The following is a 20,000-nucleotide window of genomic DNA, read 5'->3' on the forward strand; positions in this document are numbered from 1 at the left end:
GGCGAACCGTGTCCTGAATGTATTCAGGGAGTGGTTTACGAGGTCCCTTCACCCCAGTACCCAATTGCACATCCACCGGAGGCACGTTTTCCCGACCATACATAAGGTAAAACGGCGAATACCCTGTAGCCGCATGGGGCGTCATCCTGTACGCCGAAAGCACTCCGGGGATGTGCAGATCCCAATCCGATTGCTGTTCACTCACAGTATGGCAAAGCATGGCAGACAATGTCCTGTTCAGCCGCTCAACCATACCATCCGTCTGCGGATGGTATGGAGATGTCCGTATCTTCTTAGTCCCAAGGCCTGCGCACACTTCAGCCAATAATTTAGAAGAGAAATTTCGGCCCTGGTCCGTGAGGAGTCTCTCCGGCGCCCCCTTGTCCATAATGTACCCAAACAAAAAGGCGTCGGTGATGGCCGCGGCCGACTGATCGGGCAACGGCCAGGCCATCGGCCAACGGGAGAGATACTCAACCCCTACCAGCAAATATTTATTTCCCCTCGCCGATGGTGGGAAGGGTCCCAATATGTCCAGTGCCACCAATTCATTGACTCGAGACACCTGAATCGACTGGAGAGGCGGCACGTAAGGATGTTTAGGCGGCTTACGCCGGGCGCATTCAGGGCACGCGCGCACGTGCCCTACGACATCTGTCGCCATGCCGTGCCAAAAATAATGACGTTGTAACGTCAACAAGGTCTTCTGCACCCCTAAATGCAATAGTATGTCACAATGGAGAGTTCTAATCAACTCAAATCGCAAGGACGTTGGTACCACCACACGCCAGCTTTCCTGGAACCTTTCTTGCCACATAAGCAGACCATCTCGGAGAGCGGTTCGCGGCCCCACAGCCGAACTCGGACTCCCATTGTCCCTCATAGACCGCTTCCGCATGGACAACAACGACTCGTCCATCATCTGTTCCCGAATCCAGACAGACCGCGGCAGATTCAAAACCCCATCAGTCGGTCCCGGTTCCATCGGAGTATCCGACTTCCCGACGGCCAACGTAAGCGGCTGAGGGGGGTTCAGAATCGGCGAACACCTATGCGTCCCCGACGCACATTTACAAGGGGCGCGCCCTGGTAATCTGGAAAGTGCGTCAGCGTTCGCATGGCGCACTCCCTTCCGATGTTGAATTTGGAAGGAAAATTCCTGCAGCGTGTCCAACCAACGTGCCCACTGTCCCGATGGCTGGTCCATTTTAAGTGCATATTGCAAGGCCGCATGATCCGTACGCACAATAAAAGAACGACCGTAAAGGTACGGTCGAAATTGCCGTAGGAAAAAAACAACCGCCAAAAGTTCTCTACGAGTGACACAGTAGCGTGTTTCCGCAGGCGACAAGACTCGGCTACCATACGCCACGACGCGCTCTACGCCCCCTTTAGACTGTGATAATACCGCCCCAATACCTGTGTCACTCGCGTCCGTATCAAGAATGAAAGGGCGATCAAAATCGGGATAATCCAATGTCGGGGCCGTAGCCAATAGATCACGCAGACTCCGAAAGGCCGCCTCTTCCGGCTCTCCCCAAACAAATTTCCGTCCTTTACCCGTAAGGAGATGCAAGGGCCTCGCAATCGTCGCAAACCCCGGCACAAATCTTCGGTAATACGAGGCAAATCCCAAAAACCGCCGAACATCCCCCACAGAGGCCGGAGTCGGCCAATCCCGGACACACGCCGTCTTTTCCGGATCCGGGGACACCCCCTCTGCACTCACAATGTGCCCCAAATAACGGACGGACCGTTGCAGTAGGTGGCATTTCTTTGGTTTGAATTTCAAATTGGCAGAGCGCATCCTCGTGAACACTGTCTCCAGCCGCGTTAAATGTTCCTCAAATGTGCGGCTGAACACAATAATATCGTCCAAATATATAAGACACGTCTCCCACTGCAACCCCGTCAAAACGAGCTCCATCAATCTTTGAAATGTAGCAGGGGCCGCATTCAATCCCATCGGGAGGCAGTTGAATTGAAATAACCCCTGCGGTGTACGGAATGCGGTTTTCTCCCGTGAGGACTCGTCAAGGGGAAGCTGCCAAAATCCCGAAGAGAGGTCCAGTGTGGAAAAGAACTTAGCCCCCGACAATGCGTCAAGGGAGTCGTCCATACGCGGCAGGGGGTACGCATCTGCCACCGATATCTTATTCAATTTCCGGAAATCGACACAAAATCGCAAGTTGCCATCCTTTTTCTTAACCAAGACCACAGGAGCGCCCCATGGGCTGTTAGATGGCGATATAATGTCCGCAGCCAACATGTCTTCCACCGCCCCCCGAACGTGTTCTCGCTCCGCTGGACTCATCCGATGCGAATTTAACCGAATAGGGGCAGCGTCGCCCGTCTCAATGTGATGGGAAAGCAACGATGTGCGTCCCAAATCCAAATCGTCGGAGCTGAACACATCCAAATACGTCAGCAACAATTTACGCAGCGCATCACGTTGCCCCACGGACAGGGAAGAATTTTCGTCACATAAGGTAGCGATCCAACGATTATCCGAACCCCTTGGCTCGGAAACACCAGCGACCACTCCCCGGCGATGCGGACAATCGTGCGTCGCAAACGCCGTAGTGGCATGTGCCACAACCGTACCGGCCGGAACACGGATGTTTTCCACCCCCGCATTAAGCACCTGTAAAACCGGTAATTGATCCGGCCGGACGATGGTCTGTGCCCCAACTAACGCCAATCCCGTTGTTATCGTGGCGGATGGTGACAACAAGACCCCTAATGCTCCTAGCCGATTGGGCAGGGGCTTCCGATACCGCAAGGGTATAAGCATCTGTGAACCAGGTGGGATGTCCACAGATGCGACGGACAGCACCTGCACCTGTACGGCCGAAGCAGGTCGCCCCCAGGGCGACGGCAGAAACGAGATTCGACGGCCCCCCGGCAATTCAATACAATTCTCATTGATTTTAATCAAAATGGGCATCTTAGCCAAAAAATCCGTGCCTAGTAAGCAAGGAACCGCCAAAGATCTCGATATTAACACAACGCCCGAAGCCGACACATCCCCTATAGATATCTTAGCATCCACCTGGCCCACGATACCCATACTACCCCCGTTCGTAGCGACGCAAGACCCATAAACCGGACGCACAGCCCCCGGCGGAATGCCCAACAGATGGAAAATGACATCCGATATAATAGTCGCAGACGCTCCCGAGTCGACCAAAATGCGCACGTCCACACCTTGTATGGACCCCGGTACAGTGGACGAACCCGTAGCGGCCGCGACAACTCTCCGTGCCAATTTGCGCCACTGCGTAACTGAATGACAAGGCCCCGTCGATGGCCCTTCTTTAACAACAACAATAGGATCGCGCAACAAAGGTGGTGGGTGAGGTGTAAAGCCTTGCCGAGTGTCTGGTGCGTGCCGACATGCCTGTTTCGGAGGTTCCTTGGTCGGCTTGTCCGGTGTTGTGGGCTCCTGCTGCGGCGGACCCGGGAAGCGGGCCCAGCAATCTTTGGCGTAATGGCCCCTACGGCCGCAGCGGAAGCAATCGGCCTCGTTGCGCCGAAGCGCAGGTCTTGCATCCCGGTGGCCCCGTCCCGATGGCGTAGCGCGCGGCCCCGGCCTTCCGCGTCCCGACCATGGAGAGGAGGCAGCCGTCAGCTCCTGTGGACCCCGCTCATCCGGCACATAGATCGCCCTTGTGGGGTCCCACCCCATCGCGCCTCCTTCCTTGACGGGCCCACCCGTCCATGCCGCCACTTGCTTCCAGCGACGGAGATTAAACTGCGCATCCAGACACTTTGCTGCCGCCCGGGACGTGAGCTTCTCATGCCCACACACAGGCATGGGGATCCCCAGATCCCGAGACAGCTCCAGCATTTTTCCCAATATGAGAGGCTCGAGCAGATCCTGTGGCGTGTCAGGATATGCTGCCATGGCCAGCTCCAACACCGCACCCCTGAACGCCACGGGCGATTCTTCGGGTGCTCGTTGTCGTTGAGCGAATCGCCGATGTGCGTCGTCAGGTGGCTCATAGGCGTCGGCCATTTCCTCAAAAACTCCACATAAAGTCTTCTTCTTATCGGCCGTTATGGAACGGAAAAATCGAACAGATTCGTCGTCCAGTAGAGTCGGCAACACTTCCAAGGCCTCCGCATCGGTCCATCTTGCTGAACGAACCGCCGCCAAAAATCGGCAGGCGAAAGCGCTCCAATCGCCCCCGATAGAGAATTCCTTAACTGTAGTAAGGTGGCGACTCCGACTCCTCTTTACGCCGTCTTCCAATGATGGTTGTTCTGGAGGCAAATTCAAAATGGCGTCGGCCCGTGGCGTGGCCAAGATGGCGGTTTGGCGCCGCGGAGCGCGCAAGATGGCGTCTTCTTGCCGCGTGGCCAATGGCGGCGGCAGGGCAGGCAACGTGGCGGCCCGTGGAGCACCTTCTCGTTCCATCGTCGTCCTTGGCGTAACGAGGTGACATAGATGCGCCAGGACGTCCTTGAGTGTCTCCAGTTGTTCTGCCACCTGTTGCCATCTTTGGTCAGCGTCCGATGTTGTTGACGGACCCGTCATCGCGCCGACATCTTCCACGCCCGTCCCCGTGCTCGCCTCAGCAAGGCTCTCCTCCACCACCCCAGCAGAATCCGTGGTCGGAGGGAATTCGTCGTCGTCGGACAAAGAAGCCGATGCTGGCGCCGGGGGAATTTTCTTCCATACTTGCTTAGACATGCCGTTTCACTTCTGACCCCAGTGTAATAAATGACTTGACCACGATCTCTGGCTCAGTGTCCTTTATTCGGTCCGTACTGCGTTCCCACACGGCTGTCTCTCTTATTCTCTCTGTGCTGGTTCCGATGTCACTCCAGTCCACATCAGCAGCCCCGCTGCTGTTCTTGTCGCTCTTGCAGCCCCACAGCAGCTCCGCTGCTGTACTCTCACACAGCTCCCTTGGCTGTTCCTGCTGCAGCTCTGACAGCCTCGTGCTGTCTCGCCTTCTCGTCGCTCCTGCGACTCTTGGCAGCCACCCCGCTGCCCCTCACACACAGCCTTACTGCCTATCTCTATCTGCAGCTTTACACCTCCCAGTAGCTCCCTACTGTTCCCAGGATTGGCTCCCGCTTCTGACGGTGCCCCCTCGGCTCGTACGCCCGCGTGGCCCCACACCTTTCCATTCACACCCCGACTGCCTTCTCCTTCCGGTTTACCCGCTTAAGGACCCCCTACCTTTCACCCACGTCACCTGGCTCCGCCTCCTCGTGACGTCACATCCGGAAGGTCGCTTTCGCACGCATTACACTTGCAAGAGACCTGACGCACATTCATATGTAAAAATCAAGATTCAACTCTACTGCGGGAGGTCAACACTCATGAAAACGTTTATTCTGGACTCCTGGTTGAGCCCCGAAAGAGCGGCATTAAACGGTCTTTCACAAGAAAATCTTGATCCCAATGCAGTACACCATATCCACGTGCAATTGGCAGGTGAACTGACTGGGTGAATTGAAGAGTAAAACGCGACCCATCTATATATATAAAATCGCAAATCTGTCTGTCTGTCTGTGTGTGTGTCTGTCTGTCTGTGTGTCGCCGGACCATACGCAGTTTCATTGGACGAAATGTGTGGGATTTGTGTGACACGATTGGTCCGTTTGGTTTTCCACGGCAGTTGCCCCTGGCAACGGGTAGCGACGCATTAGCTGCGGGGTGGACGCCATTTTTAATTCCCGTTAAAAATATGCGCACGCATTAACACGCGACTCTGAGGTAAATTCATCAAAGTTTCACGTCCTCTTCACTCCCCCCCCCACCCCAATGTGTGCAATTACTATTATAGGGTCGGTAGATAATACAATTATAGCGATTAGACAGTATTATTGTAGCGCGGGGGGGGGGGGGGGTAACGGCCCCAGTACCCAGCCTCAGCCGGGTGGGCAATCTAGGCGAGGCCGGAGGCTCTGCACGGTACCAGGCCTCGACACCCCACCCGTGTCAAGCGACGACTTTGTGGTATAAACTCGATATACCCAGCGTTGCCCGGGGGGAAAATACATTTAAAATCTTCTGAAAACTTTCAAACATTACATAACAATGAAATCTGTGTATATATGTGTAATAACAGCTATAGTGGGTTCACGTGGGGGATTGGCTTGCCGGTCCTGCTTGTAGCCAATAAGGGTCGAGATAGGGAGCGTGGGGCCGGCGTGATCACGGCATGTCATCAGGGGTGATTGGCCCAGCCATTGGGGCCCCAGCTAATGGGGATGCGGATAAGAGGCGTGGTCCCGGGAGTGACAGGGAACCATCGAGAACGGTCGAGATTGCCCATGGAGGATTGGCTGGGGGGACCACGTGACGAAGGGATTAAGAGGGAGGAGAGAGGGATGATCGAGAGGAGACGGGGAACTGAACGGGGTGAGAGCCACGCGCGAACGGGACTCCGGGTGCCACGTGCGCGGTGGGAGTTGTGGGAGTCTGCCGCTCTCCGTTGTCTGCCAGCAACGGAGCGTGTGGGAACAAGTGTACCGTGAAGTGAAAATAAAGAAGACCGATTCCGAATCCGTCTCCGGAGAATTATTACATATGTAAGGTTATTAAGAAATATATTTTTCACCCGGGCAACGCCGGGTACTTCTGCTAGTCCAGATACGAAAATGCAAAAGCCTACAACACCTGGTATTCCCAGGCAGTCTCCCATCCAAGTACTAACCAGGCTCGACCCTGCTTAGCTTCTGAGATCAAAAGAGATCGGGCGCATTCAGGGTGATATGGTCGTAGGCCATACTTGCAGAGACCTGACGCACATTCATATGTAAAAATCAAGATTCAACTCTACTGCGGGAGGTCAACACTCATGAAAACGTTTATTCTGGACTCCTGGTTGAGCCCCGAAAGAGTGGCATTAAACGGTGTTTTACAAGAAAATCTTGATCCCAATGCAGTACACCATATCCACGTGCAATTGGCAGGTGAACTGACTTGGGTGAATTGAAGAGTAAAACGCGACCCATCCAGATGCGAAAATGCAAAAGCCTACAACACCTGGTATTCCCAGGCAGTCTCCCATCCAAGTACTAACCAGGCTCGACCCTGCTTAGCTTCCGAGATCAGACGAGATCGGGCACATGCAGGGTGATATGGTCGTCGGCCGTACTTGTAGAGACCTGACGCACATTCATTTGTAAAAATCAAGATTCAACTTTACTGCGGGAAATCAACACTCATGAAAACGTTAATTCTGGACTCCTGGTTGAGCCCCGAAAGAGTGGCATTAAACCGTCTTTTACAAGAAAATCTGGATCCCAATGCAGTACACCATATCCACGTGCAATTGGCAGGTGAACTGACTGGGTGAATTGAAGAGTAAAACGCGACCCATCCAGATGCGAAAATGCAAAAGCCTACAACACCTGGTATTCCCAGGCAGTCTCCCATCCAAGTACTAACCAGGCTCGACCCTGCTTAGCTTCTGAAATCAGAGGAGATCGGGCGCATTTAGGGTGATATGGCCGTAGGCCATACTTGCAGAGACCTGACGCACATTCATATGTAAAAATCAAGATTCAACTCTACTGCGGGAGGTCAACACTCATGAAAACGTTCATTCTGGACTCCTGGTTGAGCCCCGAAAGAGTGGCATTAAACGGTCTTTTACAAGAAAATCTTGATCCCAATGCAGTACACCATATCCACGTGCAATTGGCAGGTGAACTGACTGGGTGAATTGAAGAGTAAAACGCGACCCATCCAGATGCGAAAATGCAAAAGCCTACAACACCTGGTATTCCCAGGCAGTCTCCCATCCAAGTACTAACCAGGCTCGACCCTGCTTAGCTTCTGAAATCAGAGGAGATCGGGCGCATTTAGGGTGATATGGTCGTAGGCCATACTTGCAAGAGACTAGACGCACATTCATATGTAAAAATCAAGATTCAACTCTACTGCCGGAGGTCAACACTCATGAAAACGTTTATTCTGGACTCCTGGTTGAGCCCGGAAAGAGTGGCATTAAACGGTCTTTTACAAGAAAATCTTGATCCCAATGCAGTACACCATATCCACGTGCAATTGGCAGGTGAACTGACTGGGTGAATTGAAGAGTAAAACGCGACCCATCCAGATGCGAAAATGCAAAAGCCTACAACACCAGGTATTCCCAGGCAGTCTCCCATCCAAGTACTAACCAGGCTCGACCCTGCTTAGCTTCTGAAATCAGAGGAGATCGGGCGCATTTAGGGTGATATGGTCGTAGGCCATACTTGCAAGAGACTAGACGTACATTCATATGTAAAAATCAAGATTCAACTCTACTGCCGGAGGTCAACACTCAGGAAAACGTTTATTCTGGACTGGTTGAGCCCCGAAAGAGTGGCATTAAACGGTCTTTTACAAGAAAATCTTGATCCCAATGCAGTACACCATATCCACGTGCAATTGGCAGGTGAACTGACTGGGTGAATTGAAGAGTAAAACGCGACCCATCTATATATATAAAATCGCAAATCTGTCTGTCTGTCTGTGTGTGTGTCTGTCTGTCTGTGTGTCGCCGGACCATACGCAGTTTCATTGGACGAAATGTGAGGGATTTGCGAGACACGATTGGTCCGTTTGGTTTTCCACGGCGGTTGCCCCTGGCAACGGGTAGCGACGCATTCGCTGCGGGGTGGACGCCATTTTTAATTCTCGTTAAAAATATGCGCACGCATTAACACGCGACTCTGAAGCAAATTCATCAAAGTTTCACGTCCTCTTCACTCCCCCCCCCCACCCCAATGTGTGCAATTACTATTATAGAGTCGGTAGATAATAAAATTATAGCGATTAGACAGTATTATTGTAGCGCGGGGAGAGGGGGGGGGGTAACGGCCCCAGTACCCAGCCTCATCAGCCGGGTGGGCAATCTAGGCGAGGCCGGAGGGACTGCACGGTACCAGGCCTCGACACCACACCCGTGTCAAGCGACGACTTTGTGGTATAAACTCGATATACCCAGCGTTGCCCGGGGGGAAAATACATTTAAAATCTTCTGAAAACTTTCAAACATTACATAACAATGAAATCTGTGTATATATGTAAGGTTATTAAGAAATATATTTTTCACCCGGGCAACGCCGGGTACTTCTGCTAGTCCAGATGCGAAAATGCAAAAGCCTACAACACCTGGTATTCCCAGGCAGTCTCCCAACCAAGTACTAACCAGGCTCGACCCTGCTTAGCTGCTGAGATCAGACGAGATCGGGTGCATTTAGGGTGATATGGTCGTAGGCCATACTTGCAGAGACCTGACGCACATTCATATGTAAAAATCAAGATTCAACTCTACTGCGGGAGGTCAACACTCATGAATACGTTTATTCTGGACTCCTGGTTGAGCCCCGAAAGAGTGGCATTAAACGGTCTTTTACAAGAAAATCTTGATCCCAATGCAGTACACCATATCCACGTGCAATTGGCAGGTGAACTGACTGGGTGAATAGAAGAGTATAAAGCGACCAATCCAGATGCGAAAATGCTTGAGGCTACAACACCTGGTATTCCCAGGCAGTCTCCCATCCAAGTACTAACCAGGCTCGACCCTGTTTAGCTTCCAAGTTCAAACGAGATCGGGCGCATTCAGGGTGATATGGTCGTAGGCCATACTTGCAGAGACCTGACGCACATTCATATGTAAAAATCAAGATTCAACTCTACTGCGGGAGGTCAACACTCATGAAAACGTTTATTCTGGACTCCTGGTTGAGTCCCGATAGAGTGGCATTAAACGGTCTTTTACAAGAAAATCTTGATCCCAATGCAGTACACCATATCCACGTGCAATTGGCAGGTGAACTGACTGGGTGAATTGAAGAGTAAAACGCGACCCATCTATATATATAAAATCGCAAATCTGTCTGTCTGTCTGTGTGTGTGTCTGTCTGTCTGTGTGTCGCCGGACCATACGCAGTTTCATTGGACGAAATGTGAGGGATTTGCGAGACACGAGTGGTCCGTTTGGTTTTCCACGGCGGTTGCCCCTGGCAACGGGTAGCGACGCATTCGCTGCGGGGTGGACGCCATTTTTAATTCTCGTTAAAAATATGCGCACGCATTAACACGCGACTCTGAGGTAAATTCATCAAAGTTTCACGTCCTCTTCACTCCCCCCCCCCACCCCAATGTGTGCAATTACTATTATAGAGTCGGTAGATAATAAAATTATAGCGATTAGACAGTATTATTGTAGCGCGGGGGGAGGGGGGGGGGGTAACGGCCCCAGTACCCAGCCTCATCAGCCGGGTGGGCAATCTAGGCGAGGCCGGAGGGACTGCACGGTACCAGGCCTCGACACCCCACCCGTGTCAAGCGACGACTTTGTGGTATAAACTCGATATACCCAGCGTTGCCCGGGGTGAAAATACATTTAAAATCTTCTGAAAACTTTCAAACATTACATAACAATGAAATCTGTGTATATATGTAAGGTTATTAAGAAATATATTTTTCACCCGGGCAACGCCGGGTACTTCTGCTAGTCCAGATGCGAAAATGCAAAAGCCTACAACACCTGGTATTCCCAGGCAGTCTCCCATCCAAGTACTAACCAGGCTCGACCCTGCTTAGCTTCTGAGATCAGACGAGATCGGGCGCAATCAGGGTGATATGGTCGTAGGCCGTACTTGCAGAGACCTGACGCACATTCATATGTAAAAATCAAGATTCAACTCTACTGCGGGAGGTCAACACTCATGAATACGTTTATTCTGGACTCCTGGTTGAGCCCCGAAAGAGTGGCATTAAACGGTGTTTTACAAGAAAATCTTGATCCCAATGCAGTACACCATATCCACGTGCAATTGGCAGGTGAACTGACTTGGGTGAATTGAAGAGTAAAACGCGACCCATCCAGATGCGAAAATGCAAAAGCCTACAACACCTGGTATTCCCAGGCAGTCTCCCATCCAAGTACTAACCAGGCTCGACCCTGCTTAGCTTCCGAGATCAGACGAGATCGGGCACATTCAGGGTGATATGGTCGCCGGCCATACTTGTAGAGACCTGACGCACATTCATTTGTAAAAATCATGATTCAACTCTACTGCGGGAGGTCAACACTCATGAAAACGTTAATTCTGGACTCCTGGTTGAGCCCCGAAAGAGTGGCATTAAACCGTCTTTTACAAGAAAATCTGGATCCCAATGCAGTACACCATATCCACGTGCAATTGGCAGGTGAACTGACTGGGTGAATTGAAGAGTAAAACGCGACCCATCCAGATGCGAAAATGCAAAAGCCTACAACACCTGGTATTCCCAGGCAGTCACCCATTCAAGTACTAACCAGGCTCGACCCTGCTTAGCTTCCAAGATCAGACGAGATCGGGCGCATTCAGGGTGATATGGTCGTAGGCCATACTTGCAGAGACCTGACGCACATTCATATGTTAAAATAAAAATTCAACTCTACCGCGGGAGGTCAACACTCATGAAAACGTTTATTCTGGACTCCTGGTTGAGCCCCGAAAAAGTGGCATTAAACGGTCTTTTACAAGAAAATATTGATCCCAATGCAGTACACCATATCCGCGTGCAATTGGCAGGTGAACTGACTGGGTGAATTGAAGAGTAAAACGCGACCCATCCAGATACGAAAATGCAAAAGCCTACAACACCTGGTATTCCCAGGCAGTCTCCCATCCAAGTACTAACCAGGCTCGACCCTGCTTAGCTTCCGAGATCAGACGAGATCGGGAGCATTCAGGGTGATATGGTCGTAGGCCATACTTGCAGAGACCTGACGCACATACATATGTAAAAATCAAGATTCAACTCTACTGCGGGAGGTCAACACTCATGAAAACGTTTATTCTGGACTCCTGGTTGAGCCCCGAAAGATTGGCATTATACGGTCTTTTACAAGAAAATCTTGATCCCAATGCAGTACACCATATCCGCGTGCAATTGGCAGGTGAACTGACTGGGTGAATTGAAGAGTAAAACGCGACCCATCCAGATACGAAAATGCAAAAGCCTACAACACCTGGTATTCCCAGGCAGTCTCCCATCCAAGTACTAACCAGGTTTCGACCCTGCTTAGCTTCCGAGATCAGACGAGATCGGGCGCATTCAGGGTGATATGGTCGTAGGCCATACTTGTAGAGACCTGACGCACATTCATATGTAAAAATCAAGATTCAACTCTACTGCGGGAGGTCAACACTCATGAAAACGTTCATTCTGGACTCCTGGTTGAGCCCCGAAAGAGTGGCATTAAACGGTCTTTTACAAGAAAATCTTGATCCCAATGCAGTACACCATATCAACGTGCAATTGGCAGGTGAACTGACTGGGTGAATTGAAGAGTAAAACGCGACCCATCCAGATGCGAAAATGCAAAAGCCTACAACACCTGGTATTCCCAGGCAGTCTCCCATCCAAGTACTAACCAGGCTCGATCCTGCTTAGTCTTCTGAAATCAGAGGAGATCGGGCGCATTTAGGGTGATATGGTCGTAGGCCATACTTGCAAGAGACTAGACGCACATTCATATGTAAAAATCAAGATTCAACTCTACTGCCGGAGGTCAACACTCAGGAACACGTTTATTCTGGACTGGTTGAGCCCCGAAAGAGTGGCATTAAACGGTCTTTTACAAGAAAATCTTGATCCCAATGCAGTACACCATATCCACGTGCAATTGGCAGGTGAACTGACTGGGTGAATTGAAGAGTAAAACGCGACCCATCTATATATATAAAATCGCAAATCTGTCTGTCTGTGTGTGTGTCTGTCTGTCTGTGTGTCGCCGGACCATACGCAGTTTCATTGGACGAAATGTGAGGGATTTGCGAGACACGATTGGTCCGTTTGGTTTTCCACGGCGGTTGCCCCTGGCAACGGGTAGCGACGCATTCGCTGCGGGGTGGACGCCATTTTTAATTCTCGTTAAAAATATGCGCACGCATTAACACGCGACTCTGAAGTAAATTCATCAAAGTTTCACGTCCTCTTCACTCCCCCCCCCCACCCCAATGTGTGCAATTACTATTATAGAGTCGGTAGATAATAAAATTATAGCGATTAGACAGTATTATTGTAGCGCGGGGGGAGGGGGGGGGGGTAACGGCCCCAGTACCCAGCCTCATCAGCCGGGTGGGCAATCTAGGCGAGGCCGGAGGGACTGCACGGTACCAGGCCTCGACACCCCACCCGTGTCAAGCGACGACTTTGTGGTATAAACTCGATATACCCAGCGTTGCCCGGGGGGAAAATACATTTAAAATCTTCTGAAAACTTTCAAACATTACATAACAATGAAATCTGTGTATATATGTAAGGTTATTAAGAAATATATTTTTCACCCGGGCAACGCCGGGTACTTCTGCTAGTCCAGATGCGAAAATGCAAAAGCCTACAACACCTGGTATTCCCAGGCAGTCTCCCAACCAAGTACTAACCAGGCTCGACCCTGCTTAGCTGCTGAGATCAGACGAGATCGGGTGCATTTAGGGTGATATGGTCGTAGGCCATACTTGCAGAGACCTGACGCACATTCATATGTAAAAATCAAGATTCAACTCTAGTGCGGGAGGTCAACACTCATGAATACGTTTATTCTGGACTCCTGGTTGAGCCCCGAAAGAGTGGCATTAAACGGTCTTTTACAAGAAAATCTTGATCCCAATGCAGTACACCATATCCACGTGCAATTGGCAGGTGAACTGACTGGGTGAATTGAAGAGTTAAACACGACCCATCCAGATGCGAAAATGCAAAAGCTTACAACACCTGGTATTCCCAGGCAGTCTCCCATCCAAGTACTAACCAGGCTCGACCCTGCTTAGCTTCTGAAATCAGAGGAGATCGGGCGCATTTAGGGTGATATGGTCGTAGGCCATACTTGCAAGAGACTAGACGCACATTCATATGTAAAAATCAAGATTCAACTCTACTGCCGGAGGTCAACACTCAGGAAAACGTTTATTCTGGACTGGTTGAGCCCCGAAAAAGTGGCATTAAACGGTCTTTTACAAGAAAATCTTGATCCCAATGCAGTACACCATATCCACGTGCAATTGGCAGGTGAACTGACTGGGTGAATAGAAGAGTATAAAGCGACCCATCCAGATGCGAAAATGCTTTAGCCTACAACACCTGGTATTCCCAGGCAGTCTCCCATCCAAGTACTAACCAGGCTCGACCCTGCTTAGCTTCCAAGTTCAAACGAGATCGGGCGCATTCAGGGTGATATGGTCGTAGGCCATACTTGCAGAGACCTGACGCACATTCATATGTAAAAATTAAGATTCAACTCTACTGCGGGAGGTCAACACTCATGAAAACGTTTATTCTGGACTCCTGGTTGAGTCCCGATAGAGTGGCATTAAACGGTCTTTTACAAGAAAATCTTGATCCCAATGCAGTACACCATATCCACGTGCAATTGGCAGGTGAACTGACTGGGTGAATTGAAGAGTAAAACGCGACCCATCTATATATATAAAATCGCAAATCTGTCTGTCTGTCTGTGTGTGTGTCTGTCTGTCTGTGTGTCGCCGGACCATACGCAGTTTCATTGGACGAAATGTGAGGGATTTGCGAGACACGAGTGGTCCGTTTGGTTTTCCACGGCGGTTGCCCCTGGCAACGGGTAGCGACGCATTCGCTGCAGGGTGGACGCCATTTTTAATTCTCGTTAAAAATATGCGCACGCATTAACACGCGACTCTGAGGTAAATTCATCAAAGTTTCACGTCCTCTTCACTCCCCCCCCCACCCCAATGTGTGCAATTACTATTATAGAGTCGGTAAATAATAAAATTATAGCGATTAGACAGTATTATTGTAGCGCGGGGGGAGGGGGGGGGGTAACGGCCCCAGTACCCAGCCTCATCAGCCGGGTGGGCAATCTAGGCGAGGCCGGAGGGACTGCACGGTACCAGGCCTCGACACCCCACCCGTGTCAAGCGACGACTTTGTGGTATAAACTCGATATACCCAGCGTTGCCCGGGGTGAAAATACATTTAAAATCTTCTGAAAACTTTCAAACATTACATAACAATGAAATCTGTGTATATATGTAAGGTTATTAAGAAATATATTTTTCACCCGGGCAACGCCGGGTACTTCTGCTAGTCCAGATGCGAAAATGCAAAAGCCTACAACACCTGGTATTCCCAGGCAGTCTCCCATCCAAGTACTAACCAGGCTCGACCCTGCTTAGCTTCTGAGATCAGACGAGATCGGGCGCAATCAGGGTGATATGGTCGTAGGCCATACTTGCAGAGACCTGACGCACATTCATATGTAAAAATCAAGATTCAACTCTACTGCGGGAGGTCAACACTCATGAATACGTTTATTCTGGACTCCTGGTTGAGCCCCGAAAGAGTGGCATTAAACGGTCTTTTACAAGAAAATCTTGATCCCAATGCAGTACACCATATCCACGTGCAATTGGCAGGTGAACTGACTGGGTGAATTGAAGAGTTAAACACGACCCATCCAGATGCGAAAATGCAAAAGCTTACAACACCTGGTATTCCCAGGCAGTCTCCCATCCAAGTACTAACCAGGCTCGACCCTGCTTAGCTTCTGAGATCAGACGAGATCGGGAGCATTCAGGGTGATATGGTCGTAGGCCATACTTGCAGTGACCTGACGCACATTCATATGTAAAAATCAAGATTCAACTCTACTGCGGGAGGTCAACACTCATGAAAACGTTTATTCTGGACTCCTGGTTGAGCCACGAAAGAGCGGCATTAAACGGTCTTTTACAAGAAAATCTTGATCTCAATGCATTACACCATATCCACGTGCAATTGGCAGGTGAACTGACTGGGTGAATTGAAGAGTTAAACGCGAACCATCCAGATGCGAAAATGCAAAAGCCTACAACACCTAGTATTCCCAGGCAGTCTCCCATCCAAGTACTAACCAGGCTCGACCCTGCTTAGCTTCCGAGATCAGACGAGATCGGGCGCAATCAGGGTGATATGGTCGTAGGCCATACTTTCAGAGACCTGACGCACATTCATATGTTAAAATCAAGATTCAACTCTACCGCGGGAGGTCAACACTCATGAAAACGTTTATTCTGGACTCCTGGTTGAGCCCCGAAAGAGTGGCATTAAACGGTGTTTTACAAGAAAATCTTGATCCCAATGCAGTACACCATATCCACGTGCAATTGGCAGGTGAACTGACTTGGGTGAATTGAAGAGTAAAACGCGACCCATCCAGATGCGAAAATGCATAAGCCTACACCACCTGGTATTCCCAGGCAGTCTCCCATCCAAGTACTAACCAGGCTCGACCCAGCTTAGCTTCCGAGATCAGACGAGATCGGGCACATTCAGGGTGATATGGTAGTCGGCCATACTTGCAGAGACCTGACGCACATTCATTTGTAAAAATCAAGATTCAACTCTACTGCGGGAGGTCAACACTCATGAAAACGTTAATTCTGGACTCCTGGTTGAGCCCCGAAAGAGTGGCATTAAACCGTCTTTTACAAGAAAATCTGGATCCCAATGCAGTACACCATATCCACGTGCAATTGGCAGGTGAACTGACTGGGTGAATTGAAGAGTAAAACGCGACCCATCCAGATGCGAAAATGCAAAAGCCTACAACACCTGGTATTCCCAGGCAGTCACCCATTCAAGTACTAACCAGGCTCGACCCTGCTTAGCTTCCAAGATCAGACGAGATCGGGCGCATTCAGGGTGATATGGTCGTAGGCCATACTTGCAGAGACCTGACGCACATTCATATGTAAAAATCAAGATTCAACTCTACTACGGGAGGTCAACACTCATGAAAACGTTTATTCTGGACTCCTGGTTGAGTCCCGATAGAGTGGCATTAAACGGTCTTTTACAAGAAAATCTGGATCCCAATGCAGTACACCATATCCACGTGCAATTGGCAGGTGAACTGACTGGGTGAATTGAAGAGTAAAACGCGACCCATCTATATATATAAAATCGCAAATCTGTCTGTCTGTCTGTGTGTGTGTCTGTCTGTCTGTGTGTCGCCGGACCATACGCAGTTTCATTGGACGAAATGTGAGGGATTTGCGAGACACGATTGGTCCGTTTGGTTTTCCACGGCGGTTGCCCCTGGCAACGGGTAGCGACGCATTCGCTGCGGGGTGGACGCCATTTTTAATTCTCGTTAAAAATATGCGCACGCATTAACACGCGACTCTGAGGTAAATTCATCAAAGTTTCACGTCCTCTTCACTCCCCCCCCCCACCCCAATGTGTGCAATTACTATTATAGAGTCGGTAGATAATAAAATTATAGCGATTACACAGTATTATTGTAGCGCGGGGGGAGGGGGGGGGGGTAACGGCCCCAGTACCCAGCCTCATCAGCCGGGTGGGCAATCTAGGCGAGGCCAGAGGGACTGCACGGTACCAGGCCTCGACACCCCACCCGTGTCTAGCGACGACTTTGTGGTATAAACTCGATATACCCAGCGTTGCCCGGGGGGAAAATACATTTAAAATCTTCTGAAAACTTTCAAACATTACATAACAATGAAATCTGTGTATATATGTAAGGTTATTAAGAAATATATTTTTCACCCGGGCAACGCCGGGTACTTCTGCTAGTCCAGATACGAAAATGCAAAAGCCTACAACACCTGGTATTCCCAGGCAGTCTCCCATCCAAGTACTAACCAGGCTCGACCCTGCTTAGCTTCCAAGATCAGACGAGATCGGGCACATTCAGGGTGATATGGTCGTAGGCCATACTTGCAGAGACTTGACGCACATTCATATGTTAAAATCAAGATTCAACTCTACTGCGGGAGGTCAAAACTCATGAAAACGTTTATTCTGGACTCCTGGTTGAGCCCCGAAAGAGTGGCATTAAACGGTTTTTTACAAGAAAATCTTGATCCCAATGCAGTACACCATATCCACGTGCAATTGGCAGTTGAACTGACTGGGTGAATTGAAGAGTAAAACGCGACCCATCCAGATGCGAAAATGCAAAAGCCTACAACACCTGGTATTCCCAGGCAGTCTCCCATCCAAGTACTAACTAGGCTCGACCCTGCTTAGCTTCTGAGATCAGACGAGATCGGGTGCATTTAGGGTGATATGGTCGTAGGCCATACTTGCAGAGACCTGACGCACATTCATATGTAAAAATCAAGATTCAACTCTACTGCGGGAGGTCAACACTCATGAATACGTTTATTCTGGACTCCTGTTTGAGCCCCGAAAGAGTGGCATTAAACGGTCTTTTACAAGAAAATCTTGATCCCAATGCAGTACACCATATCCACGTGCAATTGGCAGGTGAACTGACTGGGTGAATTGAAGAGTTAAACACGACCCATCCAGATGCGAAAATGCAAAAGCTTACAACACCTGGTATTCCCAGGCAGTCTCCAATCCAAGTACTAACCAGGCTCGACCCTGCTTAGCTTCCGAGATCAAAGGTGATCGGGCGCATTCAGAGTGATATGGTCGTAGGCCATACTTGCAAGAGACCTGACGCACATTCATATGTAAAAATCAAGATTCAACTCTACTGCGGGAGGTCAACACTCATGAAAACGTTTATTCTGGACTCCTGGTTGAGCCCCGAAAGAGTGGCATTAAACGGTCTTTTACAAGAAAATGTTGATCCCAATGCAGTACACCATATCCACGTGCAATTGGTAGGTGAACTGACTGGGTGAATTGAAGAGTAAAACGCGACCCATCCAGATGCGAAAATGTAAAAGCCTACAACCCCTGGTATTCCCAGGCAGTCTCCCATCCAAGTACTAACCAGGCTCGACCCTGCTTAGCTTCTGAGGTCAGACGAGATCGGGCGCATTCAGGGTGATATGGTCGTAGGCCATACTTGCAGAGACCTGACGCACATTCATATGTAAAAATCAAGATTCAACTCTACTGCGGGAGGTCAACACTCATGAAAACGTTTATTCTGGACTCCTGGTTGAGCCCCGAAAGAGTGGCATTAAACGGTCTTCTACAAGAAAATCTTGATCCCAATGCAGTACACCATATCCACGTGCAATTGGCAGGTGAACTGACTGGGTGAATTGAAGAGTAAAACGCGACCAATCTATATATATAAAATCGCAAATCTGTCTGTCTGTCTGTCTATGTGTGTGTCTGTCTCTCTGTGTGTCGCCGGACCATACGCAGTTTCATTGGACGAACTGTGAGGGATTTGCGAGACACGATTGGTCCGTTTGGTTTTCCACGGCGGTTGCCCCTGGCAACGGGTAGCGACGCATTCGCTGCGGTGGACGCCATTTTTAATTCCCGTTAAAAATATGCGCACGCATTAACACGCGACTCTGAGGTAAATTCATCAAAGTTTCACGTCCTCTTCACTCCCCCCCCCCCACCCCAATGTGTGCAATTACTATTATAGGGTCGGTAGATAATAAAATTATAGCGATTAGACAGTATTATTGTAGCGCGGGGGGGGGGGGGGGGGGGGACGGCCCCAGTACCCAGCCTCAGCCGTGTGGGCAATATAGGCGAGGCCGAAGGCTCTGCACGGTACTAGGCCTCGACACCCCACCCGTGTCAAGCGACGACTTTGTGGTATAAACTCGATATACCCAGCGTTGCCCGGGGGGAAAAACATTTAAAATCTTCTGAAAACGTTCAAACATTACATAACAATGAAATCTGTGTATATATGTAAGGTTATTAAGAAATATTTTTTTTTACCCGGGCAACGCCGGGTACTTCTGCTAGTCCAGATACGAAAATACAAAAGCCTACAACACCTGGTATTCCCAGGCAGTCTCCCATCCAAGTACTAACCAGGCTCGACCCTGCTTAGCTTCCAAGATCAGGCACATTCAGGGTGATATGGTCGTAGGCCATACTTGCAGAGACCTGACGCACATTCATATGTTAAAATCAAGATTCAACTCTACTGCGGGAGGTCAACACTCATGAATACGTTTATTCTGGACTCCTGGTTGAGCCCCGAAAGAGTGGCATTAAACCGTCTTTTACAAGAAAATCTTGATCCCAATGCAATACACCATATCCACGTGCAATT

General features: G+C 49.9%; 23 non-coding genes and 3 pseudogenes across 23 annotated transcripts; all 26 read right to left on the reverse strand.

Moving 5' to 3' along the window:
- Positions 1 to 6,625: 6,625 nt before the first annotated feature.
- On the reverse strand, positions 6,626 to 6,744 carry LOC144938941 (5S ribosomal RNA). The gene has a single exon (XR_013638146.1). It is a non-coding gene; the product is annotated as a 5S ribosomal RNA (ribosomal RNA).
- A 250-nt stretch (positions 6,745 to 6,994) lies between these two features.
- Positions 6,995 to 7,113, reverse strand: LOC144938918 (5S ribosomal RNA). The gene has a single exon (XR_013638124.1). It is a non-coding gene; the product is annotated as a 5S ribosomal RNA (ribosomal RNA).
- A 249-nt stretch (positions 7,114 to 7,362) lies between these two features.
- On the reverse strand, positions 7,363 to 7,481 carry LOC144939531 (5S ribosomal RNA). The gene has a single exon (XR_013638704.1). It is a non-coding gene; the product is annotated as a 5S ribosomal RNA (ribosomal RNA).
- Positions 7,482 to 7,730: 249 nt separating this feature from the next.
- LOC144939451 (5S ribosomal RNA) lies at positions 7,731 to 7,849 on the reverse strand. Its single transcript, XR_013638628.1, has one exon. It is a non-coding gene; the product is annotated as a 5S ribosomal RNA (ribosomal RNA).
- A 250-nt stretch (positions 7,850 to 8,099) lies between these two features.
- LOC144939455 (5S ribosomal RNA) lies at positions 8,100 to 8,218 on the reverse strand. Its single transcript, XR_013638631.1, has one exon. It is a non-coding gene; the product is annotated as a 5S ribosomal RNA (ribosomal RNA).
- Positions 8,219 to 9,112: 894 nt separating this feature from the next.
- Positions 9,113 to 9,231, reverse strand: LOC144939161 (5S ribosomal RNA). The gene has a single exon (XR_013638354.1). It is a non-coding gene; the product is annotated as a 5S ribosomal RNA (ribosomal RNA).
- Positions 9,232 to 9,480: 249 nt separating this feature from the next.
- On the reverse strand, positions 9,481 to 9,599 carry LOC144939127 (5S ribosomal RNA). Its single transcript, XR_013638322.1, has one exon. It is a non-coding gene; the product is annotated as a 5S ribosomal RNA (ribosomal RNA).
- An 897-nt stretch (positions 9,600 to 10,496) lies between these two features.
- Positions 10,497 to 10,615, reverse strand: LOC144938750 (5S ribosomal RNA). The gene has a single exon (XR_013637962.1). It is a non-coding gene; the product is annotated as a 5S ribosomal RNA (ribosomal RNA).
- A 250-nt stretch (positions 10,616 to 10,865) lies between these two features.
- On the reverse strand, positions 10,866 to 10,984 carry LOC144938946 (5S ribosomal RNA). The gene has a single exon (XR_013638150.1). It is a non-coding gene; the product is annotated as a 5S ribosomal RNA (ribosomal RNA).
- Positions 10,985 to 11,233: 249 nt separating this feature from the next.
- On the reverse strand, positions 11,234 to 11,352 carry LOC144938653 (5S ribosomal RNA). Its single transcript, XR_013637871.1, has one exon. It is a non-coding gene; the product is annotated as a 5S ribosomal RNA (ribosomal RNA).
- Positions 11,353 to 11,601: 249 nt separating this feature from the next.
- On the reverse strand, positions 11,602 to 11,720 carry LOC144940327 (5S ribosomal RNA). Its single transcript, XR_013638903.1, has one exon. It is a non-coding gene; the product is annotated as a 5S ribosomal RNA (ribosomal RNA).
- Positions 11,721 to 11,969: 249 nt separating this feature from the next.
- LOC144938964 (5S ribosomal RNA) lies at positions 11,970 to 12,089 on the reverse strand. The gene has a single exon (XR_013638168.1). It is a non-coding gene; the product is annotated as a 5S ribosomal RNA (ribosomal RNA).
- A 249-nt stretch (positions 12,090 to 12,338) lies between these two features.
- On the reverse strand, positions 12,339 to 12,458 carry LOC144940039 (5S ribosomal RNA; annotated as a pseudogene).
- Positions 12,459 to 13,349: 891 nt separating this feature from the next.
- LOC144939163 (5S ribosomal RNA) lies at positions 13,350 to 13,468 on the reverse strand. The gene has a single exon (XR_013638356.1). It is a non-coding gene; the product is annotated as a 5S ribosomal RNA (ribosomal RNA).
- Positions 13,469 to 13,717: 249 nt separating this feature from the next.
- On the reverse strand, positions 13,718 to 13,836 carry LOC144939625 (5S ribosomal RNA; annotated as a pseudogene).
- Positions 13,837 to 14,083: 247 nt separating this feature from the next.
- On the reverse strand, positions 14,084 to 14,202 carry LOC144940467 (5S ribosomal RNA). The gene has a single exon (XR_013639035.1). It is a non-coding gene; the product is annotated as a 5S ribosomal RNA (ribosomal RNA).
- An 895-nt stretch (positions 14,203 to 15,097) lies between these two features.
- On the reverse strand, positions 15,098 to 15,216 carry LOC144938751 (5S ribosomal RNA). The gene has a single exon (XR_013637963.1). It is a non-coding gene; the product is annotated as a 5S ribosomal RNA (ribosomal RNA).
- Positions 15,217 to 15,465: 249 nt separating this feature from the next.
- On the reverse strand, positions 15,466 to 15,584 carry LOC144939007 (5S ribosomal RNA). Its single transcript, XR_013638209.1, has one exon. It is a non-coding gene; the product is annotated as a 5S ribosomal RNA (ribosomal RNA).
- A 249-nt stretch (positions 15,585 to 15,833) lies between these two features.
- LOC144938655 (5S ribosomal RNA) lies at positions 15,834 to 15,952 on the reverse strand. Its single transcript, XR_013637873.1, has one exon. It is a non-coding gene; the product is annotated as a 5S ribosomal RNA (ribosomal RNA).
- A 250-nt stretch (positions 15,953 to 16,202) lies between these two features.
- Positions 16,203 to 16,321, reverse strand: LOC144939506 (5S ribosomal RNA). Its single transcript, XR_013638680.1, has one exon. It is a non-coding gene; the product is annotated as a 5S ribosomal RNA (ribosomal RNA).
- Positions 16,322 to 16,570: 249 nt separating this feature from the next.
- Positions 16,571 to 16,689, reverse strand: LOC144938654 (5S ribosomal RNA). Its single transcript, XR_013637872.1, has one exon. It is a non-coding gene; the product is annotated as a 5S ribosomal RNA (ribosomal RNA).
- An 897-nt stretch (positions 16,690 to 17,586) lies between these two features.
- Positions 17,587 to 17,705, reverse strand: LOC144938735 (5S ribosomal RNA). Its single transcript, XR_013637948.1, has one exon. It is a non-coding gene; the product is annotated as a 5S ribosomal RNA (ribosomal RNA).
- Positions 17,706 to 17,954: 249 nt separating this feature from the next.
- On the reverse strand, positions 17,955 to 18,073 carry LOC144939209 (5S ribosomal RNA). Its single transcript, XR_013638401.1, has one exon. It is a non-coding gene; the product is annotated as a 5S ribosomal RNA (ribosomal RNA).
- Positions 18,074 to 18,322: 249 nt separating this feature from the next.
- Positions 18,323 to 18,441, reverse strand: LOC144939333 (5S ribosomal RNA). The gene has a single exon (XR_013638519.1). It is a non-coding gene; the product is annotated as a 5S ribosomal RNA (ribosomal RNA).
- Positions 18,442 to 18,691: 250 nt separating this feature from the next.
- LOC144939096 (5S ribosomal RNA) lies at positions 18,692 to 18,810 on the reverse strand. The gene has a single exon (XR_013638293.1). It is a non-coding gene; the product is annotated as a 5S ribosomal RNA (ribosomal RNA).
- An 897-nt stretch (positions 18,811 to 19,707) lies between these two features.
- Positions 19,708 to 19,816, reverse strand: LOC144939948 (5S ribosomal RNA; annotated as a pseudogene).
- Between the last annotated feature and the right edge of the window lie 184 nt (positions 19,817 to 20,000).

The sequence above is a fragment of the Lampetra fluviatilis genome, chromosome 22 (genome assembly GCF_964198595.1).
Source record: "Lampetra fluviatilis chromosome 22, kcLamFluv1.1, whole genome shotgun sequence".
Lineage (NCBI taxonomy): Eukaryota > Metazoa > Chordata > Hyperoartia > Petromyzontiformes > Petromyzontidae > Lampetra > Lampetra fluviatilis.